Source organism: Crinia signifera, chromosome 1 (assembly GCF_055691185.1).
Source record: "Crinia signifera chromosome 1, ASM5569118v1, whole genome shotgun sequence".
Lineage (NCBI taxonomy): Eukaryota > Metazoa > Chordata > Amphibia > Anura > Myobatrachidae > Crinia > Crinia signifera.
Window position 1 is genome coordinate 313,995,691 of NC_139217.1, and position 20,748 is coordinate 314,016,438.

Here is a 20,748-nt window from a genome sequence, read left to right on the forward strand (position 1 = left end):
AGTGTAGCAGGTGCTACCTTACCTTTTCCTGGTGCTAACTCATGCACAAAACAACCACGGCTCGCTCGACCCCCAGTACACCAGAAACATACCTGTAAGAGAAACTGCACAACAAGTTTAAGCGTGTTCCAGTCATGATTGGAAAATATGCCTTGCCCCCAAGAAGAGGTTCCACCCTCCCAATGCCCAATGGAACTCTTTTTGAGGTCAGGGCTATGTATCATGCAAGTGTAGCAGGTGCTACCTTACCTTTTCCTGGTTCCAACTTATGCAAAATACATCCACGGCTCGCTCGACCCCCAGTAAACCTGGACACATACTGTACCTGCAAGAGAAGCTGCACAACAGGTTTAAGGGTGTTCCAATCATGCCTGCCCCCAAGAAGAGGTTCCACCCTCCCAATGCCCACTGAACCTATTTTTGGGGGCAGGCCTATGTAGAATGCAAGTGTAGCAGGTGCTACCTTACCTTTTCCTGGTTGCAACTTATGCAAAATACAACCATGGTTCGCTCGACCCCCAGTAAACCGGAAACATACCTATAAGAGAAACTGCACAAAAGGTTAAAGGGTGTTCCAATCATGATGGAATAATATGTCCTGCCCACAAGAAGAGGCTCCACCCTCCTAATGCCCACTGTACCTCTTTCTGTGGGCAGGGCTATGTACCATTCAAGTGTAGCAGGTGCTACCTTACCTTTTCCTGGTGCTAACTCATGCACAAAACAACCACGGCTCGCTCGACCCCCAGTACACCGGAAACATACCTGTAAGAGAAACTGCACAACAAGTTTAAGCGTGTTCCAGTCATGATTGGAAAATATGCCTTGCCACCAAGAAGAGGTTCCACCCTCCCAATGCCCAATGAAACTCTTTTTGAGGGCAGGGCTATGTATCATGCAAGTGTAGCAGGTGCTACCTTACCCGATCCTGGATCCAACTTATGCAATATACAACCATGGCTCGCTCGACACCCCAGTAAACCGGAAACATACCTGTAAGAGAAACTGCACAACGGGTTTAGGGGTGTTCCAATATTGATGGGAATATATTATCTTCCCCATGGAAGAGATTACACCCTCTCAATTCCCACTGGACCTCTTTTTGGGGGCAGGCCTATGTAGAATGCAAGTGTAGCAGGTGCTACCTTACCTTTTCCTTGTTGCAACTTATGCAAAATACAACCATGGTTCGCTCGACCCCCAGTAAACCGGAAACATACCTATAAGAGAAACTGCACAAAAGGTTAAAGGGTGTTCCAATCATGATGAAATAATATGTCCTGCCCACAAGAAGAGGCTCCACCCTCCCAATGCCCACTGTACCTCTTTCTGTGGGAAGGGCTATGTACCATTCAAGTGTAGCAGGTGCTACCTTACCTTTTCCTGGTGCTAACTCATGCACAAAACAACCACGGCTCGCTCGACCCCCAGTACACCGGAAACATACCTGTTAGACAAACTGCACAACAAGTTTAAGCGTGTTCCAGTCATGATTGGAAAATATGCCTTGCCCCCAAGAAGAGGTTCCACCCTCCCAATGCCCAATGGAACTCTTTTTGAGGTCAGGGCTATGTATCATGCAAGTGTAGCAGGTGCTACCTTACCTTTTCCTGGTTCCAACTTATGCAAAATACATCCACGGCTCGCTCGACCCCCAGTAAACCCGGACACATACTGTACCTGCAAGAGAAGCTGCACAACAGGTTTAAGGGTGTTCCAATCATGCCTGCCCCCAAGAAGAGGTTCCACCCTCCCAATGCCCACTGAACCTATTTTTGGGGGCAGGCCTATGTAGAATGCAAGTGTAGCAGGTGCTACCTTACCTTTTCCTGGTTGCAACTTATGCAAAATACAACCATGATTCGCTCGACCCCCAGTAAACCGGAAACATACCTATAAGAGAAACTGCACAAAAGGTTAAAGGGTGTTCCAATCATGATGGAATAATATGTCCTGCCCACAAGAAGAGGCTCCACCCTCCTAATGCCCACTGTACCTCTTTCTGTGGGCAGGGCTATGTACCATTCAAGTGTAGCAGGTGCTACCTTACCTTTTCCTGGTGCCAACTTATGCCAAAAAAAAGTAAAGCTCACTCGAACCCAAGTAAACAGGAAACATACCTGGAAGAGAAACTGCACAAAAGGCTTTATTTGGCTCCAGTCATCAAGGAAAAACATTTCCTACCCCCAAGTAGAGTCTTCACCACCCCCCCCCCCCCCCTATGCCTAACGTACTTCTTTTTGGGGGGAAGGGCTATGTACAATACAAGTGCAAGTGTAGCAGGTGCTACCTTACCTTTTCCTGGTTCCAACTTATGCAAAATACATCCATGGCTCGCTCGACCCCCAGTAAACCCGGACACATACTGTACCTGCAAGAGAAGCTGCACAACAGGTTTAAGGGTGTTCCAATCATGCCTGCCCCCAAGAAGAGGTTCCACCCTCCCAATGCCCACTGAACCTATTTTTGGGGGCAGGCCTATGTAGAATGCAAGTGTAGCAGGTGCTACCTTACCTTTTCTTGGTTGCAACTTATGCAAAATACAACCATGGTTCGCTCGACACCCAGTAAACCGGAAACATACCTATAAGAGAAACTGCACAAAAGGTTAAAGGGTGTTCCAATCATGATGGAATAATATGTCCTGCCCACAAGAAGAGGCTCCACCCTCCCAATGCACACTGTACCTCTTTCTGTGGGCAGGGCTATGTACCATTCATGTGTAGCAGGTGCTACCTTACCTTCTCCTGGTGCTAACTCATGCACAAAACAACCAAGGCTCGCTCGACCCCCAGTACACCGGAAACATACCTGTAAGAGAAACTGCACAACAAGTTTAAGCGTGTTCCAGTCATGATTGAAAAATATGCCTTGCCCCCAAGAAGAGGTTCCACCCTCCCAATGCCCAATGGAACTCTTTTTGAGGTCAGGGCTATGTATCATGCAAGTGTAGCAGGTGCTACCTTACCTTTTCCTGGTTCCAACTTATGCAAAATACATCCACGTCTCGCTCGACCCCCAGAAAACCCGGACACATACTGTACCTGCAAGAGAAGCTGCACAACAGGTTTAAGGGTGTTCCAATCATGCCTGCCCCCAAGAAGAGGTTCCACCCTCCCAATGCCCACTGAACCTATTTTTGGGGGCAGGCCTATGTAGAATGCAAGTGTAGCAGGTGCTACCTTACCTTTTCCTGGTTGCAACTTATGCAAAATACAACCATGGTTCGCTCGACACCCAGTAAACCGGAAACATACCTATAAGAGAAACTGCACAAAAGGTTAAAGGGTGTTCCAATCATGATGGAATAATATGTCCTGCCCACAAGAAGAGGCTCCACCCTCCCAATGCACACTGTACCTCTTTCTGTGGGCAGGGCTATGTACCATTCATGTGTAGCAGGTGCTACCTTACCTTCTCCTGGTGCTAACTCATGCACAAAACAACCAAGGCTCGCTCGACCCCCAGTACACCGGAAACATACCTGTAAGAGAAACTGCACAACAAGTTTAAGCGTGTTCCAGTCATGATTGAAAAATATGCCTTGCCCCCAAGAAGAGGTTCCACCCTCCCAATGCCCAATGGAACTCTTTTTGAGGTCAGGGCTATGTATCATGCAAGTGTAGCAGGTGCTACCTTACCTTTTCCTGGTTCCAACTTATGCAAAATACATCCACGTCTCGCTCGACCCCCAGAAAACCCGGACACATACTGTACCTGCAAGAGAAGCTGCACAACAGGTTTAAGGGTGTTCCAATCATGCCTGCCCCCAAGAAGAGGTTCCACCCTCCCAATGCCCACTGAACCTATTTTTGGGGGCAGGCCTATGTAGAATGCAAGTGTAGCAGGTGCTACCTTACCTTTTCCTGGTTGCAACTTATGCAAAATACAACCATGGTTCGCTCGACACCCAGTAAACCGGAAACATACCTATAAGAGAAACTGCACAAAAGGTTAAAGGGTGTTCCAATCATGATGGAATAATATGTCCTGCCCACAAGAAGAGGCTCCACCCTCCCAATGCCCACTGTACTTCTTTCTGTGGGCAGGGCTTTGTACCATTCAAGTGTAGCAGGTGCTACCTTACCTTTTCCTGGTGCTAACTCATGCCAAAAAAAAGTAAAGCTCACTCGAACCCAAGTAAGCAGGAAACATACCTGGAAGAGAAACTGCACAAAAGGCTTTATTTGGCTCCAGTCATCAAGGAAAAAATTTTCCTACCCCCAAGTAGAGTCTTCACCCCCCCCCCCCCCCCCCTATGCCTAATGTACTTCTTTTTGGGGGGAAGGGCTATGTACAATGCAAGTGCAAGTGTAGCAGGTGCTACCTTACCTTTTCCTGGTTCCAACTTATGCAAAATACATCCATGCCTCGCTCGACCCCCAGTAAACCCGGACACATACTGTACCTGCAAGAGAAGCTGCACAACAGGTTTAAGGGTGTTCCAATCATGCCTGCCCCCAAGAAGAGGTTCCACCCTCCCAATGCCCACTGAACCTCTTTTTGGGGGCAGGCCTATGTAGAATGCAAGTGTAGCAGGTGCTACCTTACCTTTTCCTGGTTGCAACTTATGCAAAATACAACCATGGTTCGCTCGACCCCCAGTAAACCGGAAACATACCTATAAGAGAAACTGCACAAAAGGTTAAAGGGTGTTCCAATCATGATGGAATAATATGTCCTGCCCACAAGAAGAGGCTCCACCCTCCCAATGCCCACTGTACCTCTTTCTGTGGGCAGGGCTATGTACCATTCAAGTGTAGCAGGTGCTACCTTACCTTTTCCTGGTGCTAACTCATGCACAAAACAACCACGGCTCGCTCGACCCCCAGTACACCGGAAACATACCTGTAAGAGAAACTGCACAACAAGTTTAAGCGTGTTCCAGTCATGATTGGAAAATATGCCTTGCCCCCAAGAAGAGGTTCCACCCTCCCAATGCCCAATGGAACTCTTTTTGAGGTCAGGGCTATGTATCATGCAAGTGTAGCAGGTGCTACCTTACCTTTTCCTGGTTCCAACTTATGCAAAATACATCCACGGCTCGCTCGACCCCCAGTAAACCTGGACACATACTGTACCTGCAAGAGAAGCTGCACAACAGGTTTAAGGGTGTTCCAATCATGCCTGCCCCCAAGAAGAGGTTCCACCCTCCCAATGCCCACTGAACCTATTTTTGGGGGCAGGCCTATGTAGAATGCAAGTGTAGCAGGTGCTACCTTACCTTTTCCTGGTTGCAACTTATGCAAAATACAACCATGGTTCGCTCGACCCCCAGTAAACCGGAAACATACCTATAAGAGAAACTGCACAAAAGGTTAAAGGGTGTTCCAATCATGATGGAATAATATGTCCTGCCCACAAGAAGAGGCTCCACCCTCCTAATGCCCACTGTACCTCTTTCTGTGGGCAGGGCTATGTACCATTCAAGTGTAGCAGGTGCTACCTTACCTTTTCCTGGTGCTAACTCATGCACAAAACAACCACGGCTCGCTCGACCCCCAGTACACCGGAAACATACCTGTAAGAGAAACTGCACAACAAGTTTAAGCGTGTTCCAGTCATGATTGGAAAATATGCCTTGCCCCCAAGAAGAGGTTCCACCCTCCCAATGCCCAATGGAACTCTTTTTGAGGTCAGGGCTATGTATCATGCAAGTGTAGCAGGTGCTACCTTACCTTTTCCTGGTTCCAACTTATGCAAAATACATCCACGGCTCGCTCGACCCCCAGTAAACCTGGACACATACTGTACCTGCAAGAGAAGCTGCACAACAGGTTTAAGGGTGTTCCAATCATGCCTGCCCCCAAGAAGAGGTTCCACCCTCCCAATGCCCACTGAACCTATTTTTGGGGGCAGGCCTATGTAGAATGCAAGTGTAGCAGGTGCTACCTTACCTTTTCCTGGTTGCAACTTATGCAAAATACAACCATGGTTCGCTCGACCCCCAGTAAACCGGAAACATACCTATAAGAGAAACTGCACAAAAGGTTAAAGGGTGTTCCAATCATGATGGAATAATATGTCCTGCCCACAAGAAGAGGCTCCACCCTCCTAATGCCCACTGTACCTCTTTCTGTGGGCAGGGCTATGTACCATTCAAGTGTAGCAGGTGCTACCTTACCTTTTCCTGGTGCTAACTCATGCACAAAACAACCACGGTTCGCTCGACCCCCAGTACACCGGAAACATACCTGTAAGAGAAACTGCACAACAAGTTTAAGCGTGTTCCAGTCATGATTGGAAAATATGCCTTGCCACCAAGAAGAGGTTCCACCCTCCCAATGCCCAATGGAACTCTTTTTGAGGGCAGGGCTATGTATCATGCAAGTGTAGCAGGTGCTACCTTACTTGTTCCTGGATCCAACTTATGCAATATACAACCATGGCTCGCTCGACACCCCAGTAAACCGGAAACATACCTGTAAGAGAAACTGCACAACAGGTTTAAGGGTGTTCCAATATTGATGGGAATATATTATCTTCCCCATGGAAGAGATTACACCCTCTCAATTCCCACTGGACCTCTTTTTGGGGGCAGGCCTATGTAGAATGCAAGTGTAGCAGGTGCTACCTTACCTTTTCCTTGTTGCAACTTATGCAAAATACAACCATGGTTCGCTCGACCCCCAGTAAACCGGAAACATACCTATAAGAGAAACTGCACAAAAGGTTAAAGGGTGTTCCAATCATGATGAAATAATATGTCCTGCCCACAAGAAGAGGCTCCACCCTCCCAATGCCCACTGTACCTCTTTCTGTGGGCAGGGCTATGTACCATTCAAGTGTAGCAGGTGCTACCTTACCTTTTCCTGGTGCTAACTCATGCACAAAACAACCACGGCTCGCTCGACCCCCAGTACACCGGAAACATACCTGTAAGAGAAACTGCACAACAAGTTTAAGCGTGTTCCAGTCATGATTGGAAAATATGCCTTGCCCCCAAGAAGAGGTTCCACCCTCCCAATGCCCAATGGAACTCTTTTTGAGGTCAGGGCTATGTATCATGCAATTGTAGCAGGTGCTACCTTACCTTTTCCTGGTTCCAACTTATGCAAAATACATCCACGGCTCGCTCGACCCCCAGTAAACCCGGACACATACTGTACCTGCAAGAGAAGCTGCACAACAGGTTTAAGGGTGTTCCAATCATGCCTGCCCCCAAGAAGAGGTTCCACCCTCCCAATGCCCACTGAACGTATTTTTGGGGGCAGGCCTATGTAGAATGCAAGTGTAGCAGGTGCTACCTTACCTTTTTACTGGTTGCAACTTATGCAAAATACAACCATGGTTCGCTCGACCCCCAGTAAACCGGAAACATACCTATAAGAGAAACTGCACAAAAGGTTAAAGGGTGTTCCAATCATGATGGAATAATATGTCCTGCCCACAAGAAGAGGCTCCACCCTCCTAATGCCCACTGTACCTCTTTCTGTGGGCAGGGCTATGTATGCCAACTTATGCCAAAAAAAAGTAAAGCTCACTCGAACCCAAGTAAACAGGAAACATACCTGGAAGAGAAACTGCACAAAAGGCTTTATTTGGCTCCAGTCATCACGGAAAAACATTTCCTACCCCCAAGTAGAGTCTTCACCCCCAACCCCCCTATGCCTAATGTACTTCTTTTTGGGGGGAAGGGCTATGTACAATGCAAGTGCAAGTGTAGCAGGTGCTACCTTACCTTTTCCTGGTTCCAACTTATGCAAAATACATCCATGGCTCGCTCGACCCCCAGTAAACCCGGACACATACTGTACCTGCAAGAGAAGCTGCACAACAGGTTTAAGGGTGTTCCAATCATGCCTGCCCCCAAGAAGAGGTTCCACCCTCCCAATGCCCACTGAACCTATTTTTGGGGGCAGGCCTATGTAGAATGCAAGTGTAGCAGGTGCTACCTTACCTTTTCCTATTTGCAACTTATGCAAAATACAACCATGGTTCGCTCGACACCCAGTAAACCGGAAACATACCTATAAGAGAAACTGCACAAAAGGTTAAAGGGTGTTCCAATCATAATGGAATTATATGTCCTGCCCACGAGAAGAGGCTCCACCCTCCCAATGCCCACTGTACCTCTTTCTGTGGGCAGGGCTATGTACCATTCAAGTGTAGCAGGTGCTACCTTACCTTTTCCTGGTGCTAACTCATGCACAAAACAACCACGGCTCGCTCGACCCCCAGTACACCGGAAACATACCTGTAAGAGAAACTGCACAACAAGTTAAAACGTGTTCCAGTCATGATTGGAAAATATGCCTTGCCCCCAAGAAGAGGTTCTACCCTCCCAATGCCCAATGGAACTCTTTTTGAGGTCAGGGCTATGTATCATGCAAGTGTAGCAGGTGCTACCTTACCTTTTCCTGGTTCCAACTTATGCAAAATACATCCACGGCTCGCTCGACCCCCAGTAAACCCGGACACATACTGTACCTGCAAGAGAAGCTGCACAACAGGTTTAAGGGTGTTCCAATCATGCCTGCCCCCAAGAAGAGGTTCCACCCTCCCAATGCCCACTGAACCTATTTTGGGGGGCAGGCCTATGTAGAATGCAAGTGTAGCAGGTGCTACCTTACCTTTTCCTGGTTGCAACTCATACAAAATACAACCATGGTTCGCTCGACACCCAGTAAACCGGAAACATACCTATAAGAGAAACTTCAGAAAAGGTTAAAGGATGTTCCAATCATGATGGAATAATATGTCCTGCCCACAAGAAGAGGCTCCACCCTCCCAATGCCCACTGTACCTCTTTCTGTGGGCAGGGCTATGTACCATTCAAGTGTAGCAGGTGCTACCTTACCTTTTCCTGGTGCTAACTCATGCACAAAACAACCACGGCTCGCTCGACCCCCAGTACACCGGAAACATACCTGTATAAGAAACTGCACAACAAGTTTAAGCGTGTTCCAGTCATGATTGGAAAATATGCCTTGCCCCCAAGAAGAGGTTCCACCCTCCCAATGCCCAATGGAACTCTTTTTGAGGTCAGGGCTATGTATCATGCAAGTGTAGCAGGTGCTACCTTACCCGATCCTGGTTCCAACTTATGCAATATACAACCATGGCTCGCTCGACACCCCAGTAAACCGGAAACATACCTGTAAGAGAAACTGCACAACAGGTTTAAGGGTGTTCCAATATTGATGGGAATATATTATCTTCCCCATGGAAGAGATTACACCCTCTCAATTCCCACTGGACCTCTTTTTGGGGGCAGGCCTATGTAGAAAGCAAGTGTAGCAGGTGCTACCTTACCTTTTCCTTGTTGCAACTTATGCAAAATACAACCATGGTTCGCTCGACCCCCAGTAAACCGGAAACATACCTATAAGAGAAACTGCACAAAAGGTTAAAGGGTGTTCCAATCATGATGGAATAATATGTCCTGCCCACAAGAAGAGGCTCCACCCTCTCAATGCCCACTGTACCTCTTTCTGTGGGCAGGGCTATGTACCATTCAAGTGTAGCAGGTGCTACCTTACCTTTTCATGGTGCTAACTCATGCACAAAACAACCATGGCTCGCTCGACCCCCAGTACACTGGAAACATACCTGTAAGAGAAACTGCACAACAAGTTTAAGCGTGTTCCAGTCATGATTGGGAAATATGCCTTGCCCCCAAGAAGAGGTTCCACCCTCCCAATGCCCAATGGAACTCTTTTTGAGGTCAGGGCTATGTATCATGCAAGTGTAGCAGGTGCTACCTTACCCGATCCTGGTTCCAACTTATGCAATATACAACCATGGCTCGCTCGACACCCCAGTAAACCGGAAACATACCTGTAAGAGAAACTGCACAACAGGTTTAAGGGTGTTCCAATATTGATGGGAATATATTATCTTCCCCATGGAAGAGATTACACCCTCTCAATTCCCACTGGACCTCTTTTTGGGGGCAGGCCTATGTAGAATGCAAGTGTAGCAGGTGCTACCTTACCTTTTCCTGGTTGCAACTTATGCAAAATACAACCATGGTTCGCTCGACCCCCAGTAAACCGGAAACATACCTATAAGAGAAACTGCACAAACGGTTAAAGGGTGTTCCAATCATGATGGAATAATATGTCCTGCCCACAAGAAGAGGCTCCACCCTCCCAATGCCCACTGTACCTCTTTCTGTGGGCAGGGCTATGTACCATTCAAGTTAGCAGGTGCTACCTTACCTTTTCCTGGTGCCAACTTATGCCCAAAAAAAGTAAAGCTCACTCGAACCCAAGTAAACAGGAAACATACCTGGAAGAGAAACTGCACAAAAGGCTTTATTTGGCTCCAGTCATCAAGGAAAAACATTTCCTACCCCCAAGTAGAGTCTTCACCCCCCCCCCCCCCCTATGCCTAATGTACTTCTTTTTTGGGGGAAGGGCTATGTACAATGCAAGTGCAAGTGTAGCAGGTGCTACCTTACCTTTTCCTGGTTCCAACTTATGCAAAATACATCCACGGCTCGCTCGACCCCCAGTAAACCCGGACACATACTGTACCTGCAAGAGAAGCTGCACAACAGGTTTAAGGGTGTTCCAATCATGCCTGCCCCCAAGAAGAGGTTCCACCCTCCCAATGCCCACTGAACCTATTTTTGGGGGCAGGCCTATGTAGAATGCAAGTGTAGCAGGTGCTACCTTACCTTTTCCTGGTTGCAACTTATGCAAAATATAACTATGGTTCGCTCGACCCCCAGTAAACCGGAAACATACCTATAAGAGAAACTGCACAAAAGGTTAAAGGGTGTTCCAATCATTATGGAATAATATGTCCTGCCCACAAGAAGAGGCTCCACCCTCCTAATGCCCACTGTACCTCTTTCTGTGGGCAGGGCTATGTACCATTCAAGTGTAGCAGGTGCTACCTTACCTTTTCCTGTTGCTAACTCATGCACAAAACAACCACGGCTCGCTCGACCCCCAGTACACCGGAAACATACCTGTAAGAGAAACTGCACAACAAGTTTAAGCGTGTTCCAGTCATGATTGGAAAATATGCCTTGCCCCCAAGAAGAGGTTCCACCCTCCCAATGCCCAATGGAACTCTTTTTGAGGTCAGGGCTATGTATCATGCAAGTGTAGCAGGTGCTACCTTACCTTTTCCTGGTTCCAACTTATGCAAAATACATCCACGGCTCGCTCGACCCCCAGCAAACCCGGACACATACTGTACCTGCAAGAGAAGCTGCACAACAGGTTTAAGGGTGTTCCAATCATGCCTGCCCCCAAGAAGAGGTTCCACCCTCCCAATGCCCACTGAACCTATTTTTGGGGGCAGGCCTATGTAGAATGCAAGTGTAGCAGGTGCTACCTTACCTTTTCCTGGTTGCAACTTATGCAAAATACAACCATGGTTCGCTCGACCCCCAGTAAACCGGAAACATACCTATAAGAGAAACTGCACAAAAGGTTAAAGGGTGTTCCAATCATGATGGAATAATATGTCCTGCCCACAAGAAGAGGCTCCACCCTCCTAATGCCCACTGTACCTCTTTCTGTGGGCAGGGCTATGTACCATTCAAGTGTAGCAGGTGCTACCTTACCTTTTCCTGGTGCTAACTCATGCACAAAACAACCACGGCTCGCTCGACCCCCAGTACACCGGAAACCTACCTGTAAGAGAAACTGCACAACAAGTTTAAGCGTGTTCCAGTCATGATTGGAAAATATGCCTTGCCCCCAAGAAGAGGTTCCACCCTCCCAATGCCCAATGGAACTCTTTTTGAGGTCAGGGCTATGTATCATGCAAGTGTAGCAGGTGCTACCTTACCTTTTCCTGGTTCCAACTTATGCAAAATACATCCACAGCTCGCTCGACCCCCAGTAAACCTGGACACATACTGTACCTGCAAGAGAAGCTGCACAACAGGTTTAAGGGTGTTCCAATCATGCTTGCACCCAAGAAGAGGTTCCACCCTCCCAATGCCCACTGAACCTATTTTTGGGGGCAGGCCTATGTAGAATGCAAGTGTAGCAGGTGCTACCTTACCTTTTCCTGGTTGCAACTTATGCAAAATACAACCATGGTTCGCTCGACCCCCAGTAAAACGGAAACATACCTATAAGAGAAACTGCACAAAAGGTTAAAGGGTGTTCCAATCATGATGGAATAATATGTCCTGCCCACAAGAAGAGGCTCCACCCTCCTAATGCCCACTGTACCTCTTTCTGTGGGCAGGGCTATGTACCATTCAAGTGTAGCAGGTGCTACCTTACCTTTTCCTGGTGCTAACTCATGCACAAAACAACCACGGCTCGCTCGACCCCCAGTACACCGGAAACATACCTGTAAGAGAAACTGCACAACAAGTTTAAGCGTGTTCCAGTCATGATTGGAAAATATGCCTTGCCACCAAGAAGAGGTTCCACCCTCCCAATGCCCAATGGAACTCTTTTTGAGGGCAGGGCTATGTATCATGCAAGTGTAGCAGGTGCTACCTTACCCGATCCTGGATCCAACTTATGCAATATACAACCATGGCTCGCTCGACACCCCAGTAAACCGGAAACATGCCTGTAAGAGAAACTGCACAACAGGTTTAGGGGTGTTCCAATATTGATGTGAATATATTATCTTCCCCATGGAAGAGATTACACCCTCTCAATTCCCACTGGACCTCTTTTTGGGGGCAGGCCTATGTAGAATGCAAGTGTAGCAGGTGCTACCTTACCTTTTCCTTGTTGCAACTTATGCAAAATACAACCATGGTTCGCTCGACCCCCAGTAAACCGGAAACATACCTATAAGAGAAACTGCACAAAAGGTTAAAGGGTGTTCCAATCATGATGAAATAATATGTCCTGCCCACAAGAAGAGGCTCCACCCTCCCAATGCCCACTGTACCTCTTTCTGTGGGCAGGGCTATGTACCATTCAAGTGTAGCAGGTGCTACCTTACCTTTTCCTGGTGTTAACTCATGCACAAAACAACCACGGCTCGCTCGACCCCCAGTACACCCGAAACATACCTGTAAGAGAAACTGCACAACAAGTTTAAGCGTGTTCCAGTCATGATTGGAAAATATGCCTTGCCCCCAAGAAGAGGTTCCACCCTCCCAATGCCCAAAGGAACTCTTTTTGAGGTCAGGGCTATGTATCATGCAAGTGTAGCAGGTGCTACCTTACCTTTTCCTGGTTCCAACTTATGCAAAATACATCCACGGCTCGCTCGACCCCCAGTAAACCCGGACACATACTGTACCTGCAAGAGAAGCTGCACAACAGGTTTAAGGGTGTTCCAATCATGCCTGCCCCCAAGAAGAGGTTCCACCCTCCCAATGCCCACTGATCCTATTTTTGGGGGCAGGCCTATGTAGAATGCAAGTGTAGCAGGTGCTTCCTTACCTTTTCCTGGTTGCAACTTATGCAAAATACAACCATGGTTCGCTCGACCCCCAGTAAACCGGAAACATACCTATAAGAGAAACTGCACAAAAGGTTAAAGGGTGTTCCAATCATGATGGAATAATATGTCCTGCCCACAAGAAGAGGCTCCACCCTCCTAATGCCCACTGTAACTCTTTCTGTGGGCTGGCCTATGTAGAATGCAAGTGTAGCAGGTGCTACCTTACCTTTTCCTTGTTGCAACTTATGCAAAATACAACCATGGTTCGCTCGACCCCCAGTAAACCGGAAACATACCTATAAGAGAAACTGCACAAAAGGTTAAAGGGTGTTCCAATCATGATGGAATAATATGTCCTGCCCACAAGAAGAGGCTCCACCCTCCCAATGCCCACTGTACCTCTTTCTGTGGGCAGGGCTATGTACCATTCAAGTGTAGCAGGTGCTACCTTACCTTTTCCTGGTGCTAACTCATGCACAAAACAACCACGGCTCGCTCGACCCCCAGTACACCGGAAACATACCTATAAGAGAAACTACACAACAAGTTTAAGCGTGTTCCAGTCATGATTGGAAAATATGCCTTGCCACCAAGAAGAGGTTCCACCCTCCCAATGCCCAATGGAACTCTTTTTGAGGGCAGGGCTATGTATCATGCAAGTGTAGCAGGTGCTACCTTACCCGATCCTGGTTTCAACTTATGCAAAATACAACCATGGTTCGCTCGACCCCCAGTAAACCGGAAACATACCTATAAGAGAAACTGCACAAAAGGTTAAAGGGTGTTCCAATCATGATGGAATAATATGTCCTGCCCACAAGAAGAGGCTCCACCCTCCTAATGCCCACTGTACCTCTTTCTGTGGGCAGGGCTATGTACCATTCAAGTGTAGCAGGTGCTACCTTACCTTTTCCTGGTGCTAACTCATGCACAAAACAACCACGGCTCGCTCGACCCCCAGTACACCGGAAACATACCTGTAAGAGAAACTACACAACAAGTTTAAGCGTGTTCCAGTCATGATTGGAAAATATGCCTTGCCACCAAGAAGAGGTTCCACCCTCCCAATGCCCAATGGAACTCTTTTTGAGGGCAGGGCTATGTATAATGCAAGTGTAGCAGGTGCTACCTTACCCGATCCTGGTTCCAACTTATGCAATATTCAACCATGGCTCGCTCGACACCCCAGTAAACCGGAAACATACCTGTAAGAGAAACTGAACAACAGGTTTAAGGGTGTTCCAATATTGATGGGAATATATTATCTTCCCCATGAAAGAGATTACACCCTCCCAATGCCCACTGAACCTATTTTTGGGGGCAGGCCTATGTAGAATGCAAGTGTAGCAGGTGCTACCTTACCTTTTCCTGGTTGCAACTTATGCAAAATACAACCATGGTTCGCTCGACCCCCAGTAAACCGGAAACATACCTATAAGAGAAACTGCACAAAAGGTTAAAGGGTGTTCCAATCATGATGGAATAATATGTCCTGCCCACAAGAAGAGGCTCCACCCTCCTAATGCCCACTGTACCTCTTTCTGTGGGCAGGGCTATGTACCATTCAAGTGTAGCAGGTGCTACCTTACCTTTTCCTGGTGCTAACTCATGCACAAAACAACCACGGCTCGCTCGACCCCCAGTACACCGGAAACATACCTGTAAGAGAAACTGCACAACAAGTTTAAGCGTGTTCCAGTCATGATTGGAAAATATGCCTTGCCCCCAAGAAGAGGTTCCACCCTCCCAATGCCCAATGGAACTCTTTTTTAGGTCAGGGCTATGTATCATGCAAGTGTAGCAGGTGCTACCTTACCTTTTCCTGGTTCCAACTTATGCAAAATTCATCCACGGCTCGCTCGACCCCCAGTAAACCCGGACACCTACTGTACCTGCAAGAGAAGCTGCACAACAGGTTTAAGGGTGTTCCAATCATGCCTGCCCCCAAGAAGAGGTTCCTCCCTCCCAATGCCCACTGAACCTATTTTTGGGGGCAGGCCTATGTAGAATGCAAGTGTAGCAGGTGCTACCTTACCTTTTCTTGGTTGCAACTTATGCAAAATACAACCATGGTTCGCTCGACCCCCAGTAAACCGGAAACATACCTATAAGAGAAACTGCACAAAAGGTTAAAGGGTGTTCCAATCATGATGGAATAATATGTCCTGCCCACAAGAAGAGGCTCCACCCTCCTAATGCCCACTGTACCTCTTTCTGTGGGCAGGGCTATGTACCATTCAAGTGTAGCAGGTGCTACCTTACCTTTTCCTGGTGCTAACTCATGCACAAAACAACCACGGCTCGCTCGACCCCCAGTACACCGGAAACATACCTGTAAGAGAAACTGCACAACAAGTTTAAGCTTGTTCCAGTCATGATTGGAAAATATGCCTTGCCCCCAAGAAGAGGTTCCACCCTCCCAATGCCCAATGGAACTCTTTTTGAGGTCAGGGCTATGTATCATGCAAGTGTAACAGGTGCTACCTTACCCGATCCTGGTTCCAACTTATGCAATATACAACCATGGCTCGCTCGACACCCCAGTAAACCGGAAACATACCTGTAAGAGAAACTGCACAACAGGTTTAAGGGTGTTCCAATATTGATGGGAATATATTATCTTCCCCATGGAAGAGATTACACCCTCTCAATTCCCACTGGACCTCTTTTTGGGGGCAGGCCTATGTAGAATGCAAGTGTAGCAGGTGCTACCTTACCTTTTCCTGGTTGCAACTTATGCAAAATACAACCATGGTTCGCTCAACCCCCAGTAAACCGGAAACATACCTATAAGAGAAACTGCACAAAAGGTTAAAGGGTGTTCCAATCATGATGGAATAATAAGTCCTGCCCACAAGAAGAGGCTCCACCCTCCCAATGCCCACTGTACCTCTCTCTGTGGGCAGGGCGATGTACCATTCAAGTGTAGCAGGTGCTACCTTACCTTTTCCTGGTGCCAACTTATGCAAAAAAAGTAAAGCTCACTCGAACCCAAGTAAACAGGAAACATACCTGGAAGAGAAACTGCACAAAAGGCTTTATTTGGCTCCAGTCATCAAGGAAAAACATTTCCTACCCCCAAGTAGAGTCTTCACCCCCCCCCCCCCCCCCCCCCCCCCCTATGCCTAATGTACTTCTTTTTGGGAGGAAGGGCTATGTACAATGCAAGTGCAAGTGTAGCAGGTGCTACCTTACCTTTTCCTGGTTCCAACTTATGCAAAATACATCCACGGCTCGCTCGACCCCCAGTAAACCCGGACACATACTGTACTTGCAAGAGAAGCTGCACAACAGGTTTAAGGGTGTTCCAATCATGCCTGCCCCCAAGAAGAGGTTCCACCCTCCCAATGCCCACTGAACCTATTTTTGGGGGCAGGCCTATGTAGAATGCAAGTGTAGCAGGTGCTACCTTACCTTTTCCTTGTTGCAACTTATGCAAAATACAACCATGGTTCGCTCGACACCCAGTAAACCGGAAACATACCTATAAGAGAAACTGCACAAAAGGTTAAAGGGTGTTCCAATCATGATGGAATAATATGTCCTGCCCACAAGAAGAGGCTCCACCCTCCCAATGCCCACTGTACCTCTTTCTGTGGGCAGGGCTATGTACCATTCAAGTGTAGCAGGTGCTACCTTACCTTTTCCTGGTGCTAACTCATGCACAAAACAACCACGGCTCGCTCGACCCCCAGTACACCGGAAACATACCTGTAAGAGAAACTGCACAACAAGCGTGTTCCAGTCATGATTGGAAAATATGCCTTGCCCCCAAGAAGAGGTTCCACCCTCCCAATGCCCAATGGAACTCTTTTTGAGGTCAGGGCTATGTATCATGCAAGTGTAGCAGGTGCTACCTTACCTTTTCCTGGTTCCAACTTATGCAAAATACATCCACGGCTCGCTCGACCCCCAGTAAACCCGGACACATACTGTACCTGCAAGAGAAGCTGCACAACAGGTTTAAGGGTGTTCCAATCATGCCTGCCCCCAAGAAGAGGTTCCACCCTCCCAATGCCCACTGAACCTATTTTTGGGGGCAGGCCTATGTAGAATGCAAGTGTAGCAGGTGCTACCTTACCTTTTCCTGGTTGCAACTTATGCAAAATACAACCATGGTTCGCTCGACACCCAGTAAACCGGAAACATACCTATAAGAGAAACTTCAGAAAAGGTTAAAGGGTGTTCCAATCATGATGGAATAATATGTCCTGCCCTCAAGAAGAGGCTCCACCCTCCCAATGCCCACTGTACCTCTTTCTGTGGGCAGGGCTATGTACCATTCAAGTGTAGCAGGTGCTACCTTACCTTTTACTGGTGCTAACTCATGCACAAAACAACCACGGCTCGCTCGACCCCCAGTACACCGGAAACATACCTGTAAGAGAAACTGCACAACAAGTTTAAGCGTGTTCCAGTCATGACTGGAAAATATGCCTTGCCCCCAAGAAGAGGTTCCACCCTCCCAATGCCCAATGGAACTCTTTTTGAGGTCAGGGCTATGTATCATGCAAGTGTAACAGGTGCTACCTTACCCGATCCTGGTTCCAACTTATGCAATATACAACCATGGCTCGCTCGACACCCCAGTAAACCGAAAACATACCTGTAAGAGAAACTGCACAACAGGTTTAAGGGTGTTCCAATATTGATGGGAATATATTATCTTCCCCATGGAAGAGATTACACCCTCTCAATTCCCACTGGACCTCTTTTTGGGGGCAGGCCTATGTAGAATGCAAGTGTAGCAGGTGCTACCTTACCTTTTCCTGGTTGCAACTTATGCAAAATACAACCATGGTTCGCTCAACCCCCAGTAAACCGGAAACATACCTATAAGAGAAACTGCACAAAAGGTTAAAGGGTGTTCCAATCATGATGGAATAATAAGTCCTGCCCACAAGAAGAGGCTCCACCCTCCCAATGCCCACTGTACCTCTCTCTGTGGGCAGGGCGATATACCATTCAAGTGTAGCAGGTGCTACCTTACCTTTTCCTGGTGCCAACTTATGCAAAAAAAGTAAAGCTCACTCGAACCCAAGTAAACAGGAAACATACCTGGAAGAGAAACTGCACAAAAGGCTTTATTTGGCTCCAGTCATCAAGGAAAAACATTTCCTACCCCCAAGTAGAGTCTTCACCCCCCCCCCCCCCCCCTATGCCTAATGTACTTCTTTTTGGGAGGAAGGGCTATGTACAATGCAATTGCAAGTGTAGCAGGTGCTACCTTACCTTTTCCTGGTTCCAACTTATGCAAAATACATCCACGGCTCGCTCGACCCCCAGTAAACCCGGACACATACTGTACTTGCAAGAGAAGCTGCACAACAGGTTTAAGGGTGTTCCAATCATGCCTGCCCCCAAGAAGAGGTTCCACCCTCCCAATGCCCACTGAACCTATTTTTGGGGGCAGGCCTATGTAGAATGCAAGTGTAGCAGGTGCTACCTTACCTTTTCCTTGTTGCAACTTATGCAAAATACAACCATGGTTCGCTCGACACCCAGTAAACCGGAAACATACCTATAAGAGAAACTGCACAAAAGGTTAAAGGGTGTTCCAATCATGATGGAATAATATGTCCTGCCCACAAGAAGAGGCTCCACCCTCCCAATGCCCACTGTACCTCTTTCTGTGGGCAGGGCTATGTACCATTCAAGTGTAGCAGGTGCTACCTTACCTTTTCCTGGTGCTAACTCATGCACAAAACAACCACGGCTCGCTCGACCCCCAGTACACCGGAAACATACCTGTAAGAGAAACTGCACAACAAGCGTGTTCCAGTCATGATTGGAAAATATGCCTTGCCCCCAAGAAGAGGTTCCACCCTCCCAATGCCCAATGGAACTCTTTTTGAGGTCAGGGCTATGTATCATGCAAGTGTAGCAGGTGCTACCTTACCTTTTCCTGGTTCCAACCTATGCAAAATACATCCACGGCTCGCTCGACCCCCAGTAAACCCGGACACATACTGTACCTGCAAGAGAAGCTGCACAACAGGTTTAAGGGTGTTCCAATCATGCCTGCCCCCAAGAAGAGGTTCCACCCTCCCAATGCCCACTGAACCTATTTTTGGGGGCAGGCCTATGTAGAATGCAAGTGTAGCAGGTGCTACCTTACCTTTTCCTGGTTGCAACTTATGCAAAATACAACCATGGTTCGCTCGACACCCAGTAAACCGGAAACATACCTATAAGAGAAACTTCAGAAAAGGTTAAAGGGTGTTCCAATCATGATGGAATAATATGTCCTGCCCTCAAGAAGAGGCTCCACCCTCCCAATGCCCACTGTACCTCTTTCTGTGGGCAGGGCTATGTACCATTCAAGTGTAGCAGGTGCTACCTTACCTTTTCCTGGTGCTAACTCATGCACAAAACAACCACGGCTCGCTCGACCCCCAGTACACCGGAAACATACCTGTAAGAGAAACTGCACAACAAGTTTAAGCGTGTTCCAGTCATGACTGGAAAATATGCCTTGCCCCCAAGAAGAGGTTCCACCCTCCCAATGCCCAATGGAACTCTTTTTGAGGTCAGGGCTATGTATCATGCAAGTGTAGCAGGTGCTACCTTACCCAATCCTGGTTCCAACTTATGCAATATACAACCATGGCTCGCTCGACACCCCAGTAAACCGGAAACATACCTGTAAGAGAAACTGCACAACAGGTTTAAGGGTGTTCCAATATTGATGGGAATATATCATCTTCCCCATGGAAGAGATTACACCCTCTCAATTCCCACTGGACCTCTTTTTGGGGGCAGGCCTATGTAGAAAGCAAGTGTAGCAGGTGCTACCTTACCTTTTCCTTGTTGCAACTTATGCAAAATACAACCATGGTTCGCTCGACCCCCAGTAAACCGAAAAACATACCTATAAGAGAAACTGCACAAAAGGTTAAAGGGTGTTCCAATCATGATGGAATAATATGTCCTGCCCACAAGAAGAGGCTCCACCCTCTCAATGCCCACTGTACCTCTTTCTGTGGGCAGGGCTATGTACCATTCAAGTGTAGCAGGTGCTACCTTACCTTTTCCTGGTGCTAACTCATGCACAAAACAACCACGGCTCGCTCGACCCCCAGTACACCAGAAACATACCTGTAAGAGAAACTGCACAACAAGTTTAAGCGTGTTCCAGTCATGATTGGAAAATATGCCTTGCCCCCAAGAAGAGGTTCCACCCTCCCAATGCCCAATGGAACTCTTCTTGAGGTCAGGGCTATGTATCATGCAAGTGTAGCAGGTGCTACCTTACCTTTTCCTGGTTCCAACTTATGCAAAATACATCCACGGCTCGCTCGACCCCCAGTAAACCCGGACACATACTGTACCTGCAAGAGAAGCTGCACAACAGGTTTAAGGGTGTTCCAATCATGCCTGCCCCCAAGAAGAGGTTCCACCCTCCCAATGCCCACTGAACCT